Source organism: Triturus cristatus, chromosome 3_1, assembly GCF_964204655.1.
Source record: "Triturus cristatus chromosome 3_1, aTriCri1.1, whole genome shotgun sequence".
In the NCBI taxonomy this organism is placed as follows: domain Eukaryota; kingdom Metazoa; phylum Chordata; class Amphibia; order Caudata; family Salamandridae; genus Triturus; species Triturus cristatus.
The window spans coordinates 1,065,175,375-1,065,182,587 of NC_140583.1; positions in this window are offsets into that span (position 1 = coordinate 1,065,175,375).

A 7,213-nucleotide genomic window follows, 5' to 3' on the forward strand; every position below is an offset into this window, starting at 1 on the left:
GATGAGTAGATAAGCTAGAGGAGGTTTTATGTTATTAGACTGCAAGGAATAGTTTCATGAGAAAGTTTGTGATTTATGAAGAAAGTTATGGTCAGTTTGCAGAAATATATTACAGAGTAAGTGTTTTCATTGTGCAGAAAGTTAAATGAGGCATTTTATCCACTTGAGAATTCATGGAAAGTATAGCAAAGAAGATAATTCCAAGATTTCAGACTTTATTTTGGTGTTGGTCCCAGTTCATCTGGCCAGAAAGATAAAAGATCATAACTTTTACATTCAGCACAGGTCAGTATTACAGTTTTTGAAGCATTTCAATGAGTCCATGTCATCCATTGGTTTACGGCTATTGAGTAGTTGTGGAGTTTTGATTTTATGGTAAGACCGGAGGCTAATATTATGCAATCCTCTTTATTGCGCCACCCCACAGCAGCATCATCAAAGAACATAGAACAACAAAGATCTTAGAACACTAACAAACAGACGGAACCTCCTTGACTCTTCCTTCTTTTTTGCTGCTGCCCTTCAGATAAGTCATGAACGCTTTTGGCTCTTCAATAATATTTAAGTAAATGTGAAAGGTTGAATGAATGTGATTATTGTGAGATAATTTATGTCTATATAGCGTTTTATGAATGTGGTGAGTGAATTGGAGACTGAGGTGAGAGGTGTTTATGAATATTTATTGAGGAAGATCTAGAATATCTTTTAGAAAAATCTTTTGTAAGGAATGTTTGATAAATCAATAGAAAGAATTGCATTTAATTAAATTTAAAAGGAAGGATTTGGAATATTTATATGGGGTATGTGTGGGTCTGACGAAATCGGCAAATAAATGCTGTTGAGAGAAAATGGATTTGCTATGGTACGTTTGGGAACGAGGAGTTAGATTTACATAGTATGGTGGATAATGAAAGGGAAAGATTATTAAAATAAGCGATTAGTTTAGAAGATTAAAGAAATCGTTAGTCGTTTGAAGGAAGCTTACCGTTGCGCGTGAGCTCCGGGCGGCCATTTACATCCAGGCATGAAGAAGGGACATAGTCAGGCAGGAAGTGTTGGTTCGCGCACGCGCAGACGTCATAATAGACGCATGCGCGGGGTCGCGAGCCTTCAACGGAGAGAAACTGACAGGCGATCGTGTGAAAAATAGAAGACGATCGTGTTTGAAGTATTTAGGGAAGTTAAGAGCAGAAGACAAACTCACTTTTATTTGGAGAGATTGTAGAATATTTGAGGGAAATTTTAAAGAGGAAATAAGTTTTTGGAAGAAAGAATTTTGGCTTGTTGGTTTTAAGGAATAAGGAGGATATAATTTGGGTTAGGATTTAATATATTTTGAGAGGAATTTAGCTTGGAAAGAAAAGATAATAAGAAGTGTATTAAATTAGAGGTTTAAAAAAAAATGTCTGAAGAAAATACGATCACACAGGGAAACTTAAGTATGGAAGAGAGGTTAACTCTCATGCTAAATAAGTTCGCAAATGATCTAGATAAAAAGATGGATAGAAAATTAGGAGAGTTTAAAAAAACAAGTGCACATGTTTGTCAGGAGGAGCATTTTTGGTCCGCAGGTGTTGGACCGATGTTGGAAAAGAAGGGAGGAAAGGTGAGCAGGAAGAGGAAGAATGTTGACAATGAAGGATTGAGGTGCAAAAAAGCTAAGACTGCCTACCCAAGCTCTGGTTTACTTCGCGATTGTGCGAAGTAGGTGAGTGTCGAGGACACACAAGGGGACCTAGAAAGAGGTCAGGGTAGTATAAGACATACTACCGTTTTATGTGACGAGTCTTCGGGTAGTGCAGAAATAGAATTGAGTTGTTCTTCGGAATTTGACTCAGAAGATGAAGTGGTGGTTAAAGGGTTGAACAATGATGAAAAGAGTAAAGAAAGATCTGAGGAAAATGGAGGAGTCAAAGACCCATTAGGGGAAACAATGTTTGACCCTATGTTACTAAAGCACCGTTATCCCCAAATGGAGCCCGCTCATGTTGCTGAGTATGTACAGATGTGGCTAAGAAAGCAGATACCGAAGGACGTGAGGTTGAGGCTCCGTTTTGAGTGTCCAAGACCTAGTTTATCAAATAAGATTGCTTTGACTCCCGAATTGGACGCAAAAATTATTGCGTTTATTGGAAAAGGGGGAAGAGACCCAAAAAAAGGGTTGGATAAAGGGTCGAGAATGTGTCAGGACAGACTGTTGGATTTGACTGGGCCTCTAACTAAAATGTTCGATAGGGCTGAAGAAGCTTATCTTGAAAAGAAAAATTTGGATGTAGAAGAACTCAGAGAATGGGTTCAAAGAGCAGTATGCTTGTTGTGCAATGCTAACACAGCAATTTCTGTGGAAAGGAGGAAGAGTATCCTGCTAAAAATAGATCCAAAACTGCCGGAACTCGCAAATAATGAAGAAGGTATAGAGGCAAATGGTATGCTTTTTGGGGAAGCATTCATAAAGAAAATGAGCAAATATGTGGGTGCATTTAGTTCCTTACAAAAATCTCAGAGGGAAATTAAGAAAGTGTTTGACCGTCGTGTTTTTGGAGGTGCCGGGAGAAGTAGAGGTCGATTTCCCTGCCGAGGTCAGGGTATCTCAAGCACCTCATTCGCTAGAGGGTTTAGACCCTATAATTACAATTACCAACAGCAGTACGGATATCAACCAGGGAATTTCTACCCCCAGAAGGAAAGAGGAAATTCGAGAGGAAGTAGACGTACAAGAAGGTCAGGTGAGAGAAGGCCGTTTTGTTACCCATGTAAAGTTGGGCGGCAGACTTGCCCAGTTTTACGAGAATTGGTGTATGTTAACGAGGGATCCATGGGTTCTGCAGGCAGTTTTGGGTTATCGTATAGATTTCAAGGAAGATCCAATTAAGGTTCGGTGCCCACAAATAATAAAATTCAGTGCAGAACTGTCGGAGATGGTCGGAAAAGAAGTAAGAGAGTTGGTTATGAAAGGAGCGATTGTGGAAGAATTGGATACGTGTGCAGGTTTTGTAAGCAATATTTTCTTAGTAGAAAAGAAAGGGAAAGGAATGAGACCGGTGATAAACCTGAAAGGTTTGAACGATTGGGTAGTGTACCATCATTTCAAAATGGAAGGAACGCATATGTTGAGGGATGTTCTACAGTTAGGGGATTGGATGTCTCGTCTGGATCTGAATGATGCATACCTGACAATACCAATATGGGTGGAACACCAGAGATATCTCAGGTTCAGATGGAATGGAAAAATGTGGAAGTTTGTTTGACTCCCCTTCGGGCTATCCTCGGCCCGTGGTGCTTCACGAAAATGCTTTGTCCGGTTGTTGCATTTTTGAGAGAAAGGGGAATTCGTGTTATTATATATCTGGACGACATTTTGATCATGGATCAGGAGAAGGGCAGGGTGGAGGATCACACAAAACTAGCAGTGGGACTATTGGAGAGTGTAGGTTTTGTCGTCAACAAGGAGAAGTCTTGTTTGTTACCAAGTCAAGAAATACAGTTTTTAGGTTTTGTGATAAACACTATTCAGGGACATTTGAGATTACCTTTGGACAAGATAAAGAAGATAAGGAAAGAGATCCGAAGGGTTTTGTCTTTGGATGTAATATCTTTAAGAATGTTGGCAAGGATTATTGGTCTGTTGTCTTCAACAATTCAGGCTATTTTTCCAGGACCCTTGAATTATCGTGCTCTTCAGAGAATGAAGGGAAGTCACTTAAGGCGTGGTATGAAGTATTTTCATGAGATTACTCTTTCTGGAGAGGCAAGGTCAGAACTCTTTTGGTGGCTAAAGAATATGGAGGCATGGAATGGGAAAGCAATCTTCGGAGTGAATCCGGAATTGACAGTAGAGTCAGATGCGAGTTTAATTGGTTGGTTGAGCACGTTGTGGTGCAGTTTCGACAGGAGGTTTGTGGACTGTAGAGGAGAGTCAAATGCATATAAATTGTCTGGAACTGCTGGCAGGTTCCTTTGCTATAAAGAGTTTTACGAAGGACAAAGCCAAATGCTCAGTCTTGTTGAGGATGGACAATGTCTCAGCGGTGAGATATGTGAACAAACTAGGGGGACCGAGATCAAGGGATCTAGTGGATTTGGCGAGAGTTTTTTGGGATTATTGTTTGAAGCAGAATATTTTAGTTCAGGCGGAGTATATTCCTGGTCAGAAGAACGTTCAAGCGGATTGGTATTCGAGGAATCAGACAGATTCGAGCGATTGGATGCTCAACAGGTCTGTATTTTGAAGAATAATGGAGTTGTGGGGCCCATGTTATGTGGATCTGTTTGCAAACAGGTGGAACACTAGGTGGAACACTCAGTTGGAGAAGTTTTTCAGTTGGCGGCCGGATCCGGAATCAGCTGAGATAGATGCTTTCAGACAGGATTGGAGGGATCTTCGAGGTTATGCTTTCCCACCATTTGTGATGATAACCAGGGTGACTGATGGTTCGCAGGTGGAAGGAGACGGTAGTTTTGATAACTCCATTTTGGAAGTCACAAGTTTGGTATCCCATCCTTCTGGAAATGTCGGTGGATTGTCCAATCTTACTTCCAATTTTTCCGGAGATTTTGAGAGATGCGTCCGGGGAGTTTCACGAGTTGGTAATGTCGGGTCAGCTGAGACTGATGGCATGGAGAATTTCAGGAGAGTCTGGGAAGTGCCTGGACTTTCGGATGAGGCTTCAAAACTTATTAGAGAATCATGGGCTCCGGGAACACGGAAGATGTATAGACTGGCATGGCAGAAATTGGTTCGCTGGTGTTTGGAGAGGGATTACGATCCAGTTTCAGTGGATTTAGTTTTGGTGGTGAATTACTTGGCATCTTTATTTGCCTCAGGTTTAGCGTATAGGACAATCAATTTACATAGATCAGCTATTGCTGCTGGGCATAATATGGTTAATGGAGTTTCAATTGGACAAAGTGTTTTGGTTAAAAGATTGATGAGGAGTGTGAGGGTTGCAAAACCCCCTGTGGAGAGATATTCATCTGTGTGGGATGTTTCTAAAGTTCTTGAGTATTTAGAAAGTTTAGGGAGTAACAGTGGGCTAGATTTAAGAGTTTTAAGTGGTAAGTTGACTATGCTTTTATGTTTACTGTCATACAGGAGAGTTTCAGATGTTAAAGCGTTGGATGTAGGAGCAAGGATTTTTAATCAGAGGGTGTTTATTTTTATTTGTGCAGAAGAACTAAGACAAATTCGGATAGCATTTTTTATCCTTATTTTGATAATCATGAACGTTTGTGTGTTGTTCGATGTTTAAAGGAGTATGAAATGAGAACTTCAGGTGTTCTTCATGCAAATGAGAGACAGTTGTTGATTTCATATAGGAAACCTCACAAAGCAGTTTCAAACCCCACTTTAGCAAGGTGGGTGAAAGAAGTGATGAGGAATGCTGGTGTGGATGGATGTGAGTAGATTTGGTGCACATTCTGTGAGGGGTGCTTCTGCATCTAAAGCATTTATGCTTGGGGGTGCGTTAAATGATATTCTGAGATGTGCAGATTGGTCAAATGACTCTGTTTTCAGGAAATTCTATTTTAAACCGGTTTTGAATGCAAGTTCATTGTTGTTAGAGAGGCTTTGAACTTGCATAATATCAGTCTCCGGTCTTGCCATAAAAGGTAGATTTTCATCAGCCTTGATGGACAGAAAATCTGGATTTTATTAAAGACACGGAAGCTAATATTATCCCTCCTCTCCCTACCCTTGTTGGTAATGTTTATTTGTTATATTTCAGGTCGTGGACAGCAATAATTCAGGAAGAAGGATTTCATCCGAATTGAGATTATATGCTGTATGGAGTTTATTAAGTTTGGAGTTTATTTTTATGCAGCGCAAAGAAGGAAGAGTCATGGAGGTTCCGGCTGTTTGTTAGTGTTCTAAGATCTTTGTTGTTTTATGTTCTTTGATGATGCTGCTGTGGGGTGGCGCAATAAAGAGGATTGAATAATATTAGCCTCCGTATCTTTAATAAAGTCCAGATTTTCTGTCCATCACGGCTGATGAAAATCTACATTTTCCTATGTCCTTAAGGGTTTTCCAATTTGAGAATTAGCTGTGGGTCATCCAAGTAGTTGTAGCAGATTAGTTCAAAACTGCTGAAAGGGTCCATTCGGGCTTTCATGTGTATATTGAAAAATAGAGGTATAATAAAAAATCCTTGTTGAACTCCTTTTTTTTAAAATGAAATACGGATTTGTGGAAAAAGGGTTGTATATGAATCAGTTTTGGCCTGTTTAAGTAGTAGAGAATCTCTGTGTGAGTATTCTGAAATTCTTTCAGTCCAAACGTTAAGGTGTCATGGTGTACTGGGTCAAAGCTGTAGAAATATAGTAGTAGTAATGCAGCTATGACATTTTTTTTTTACTGTGTTTTTTTATGTCATCCCAAATTGTGATTATGGCTGATTTGGACCCTCTTCCTAGCCGGAGTCCTGTTTGCCAGTCTCCAGTCTGGGAGTAGTTGGTTTTCTTGAATTTTGAGAGCTGACAAAATGTCCTATTCTCTCAGGTCTCTGTGTCTTCTCCTCTGGGTTCTAAAGATGGATAGAGCCAAGGCGCATTTGGGTATAAGTGCGCTTTACAAATATGATTTCATTCATTCTCTGTAAGTCTGCTGTGGAAAGGTCCATTGGAGTTTGGTCTGTTACTGTTACAGTCTATCGGGCCCAAGTTGCTGTTCATGTAACAGGCATATGTATGGTTTCTTCATTACCTCGGGTAAAATTAATGTGTTAAAGGAGTTATTAGTAATGTTTCTGATTGGTATAGATGTTGACAAAAGAATCCATTTGAAAATGTGTATATGGCAGGGTTTTGATGAGCAGCCAGTTTTTACCTGGGCTTTAAATTCTGAGGCTCTAACTTCTTGAAAGGATGATATAAAAGGAGATTGTTTATCTGCTGTGATTATTTTTGGTTGTATATTAGTGAATCAGTTGTTCCTTAGGATTGTAAGATAAGATTCCAGCGAATATCCTTTGGTTAAATAATGCGCTGCTAGATTGATGCAGAAGTCCTGTGAAGGGGGTATTGAGATTTTACATCTTGTTTTTTGGCCTTTTTTATCTGTGATTAGAAATGTCTGTTTCTGTTTAGATGCATTTTATTTTGAGGGCTCTTGGACTTGAACCATGCCCACTGATCAGTCAAAATGTGTTCTTTTAATCTCTTTCAACTCTTCCTTCATCCAAGTTGCCTCCTTCTTTTTGCCTAAAAGTTGGGT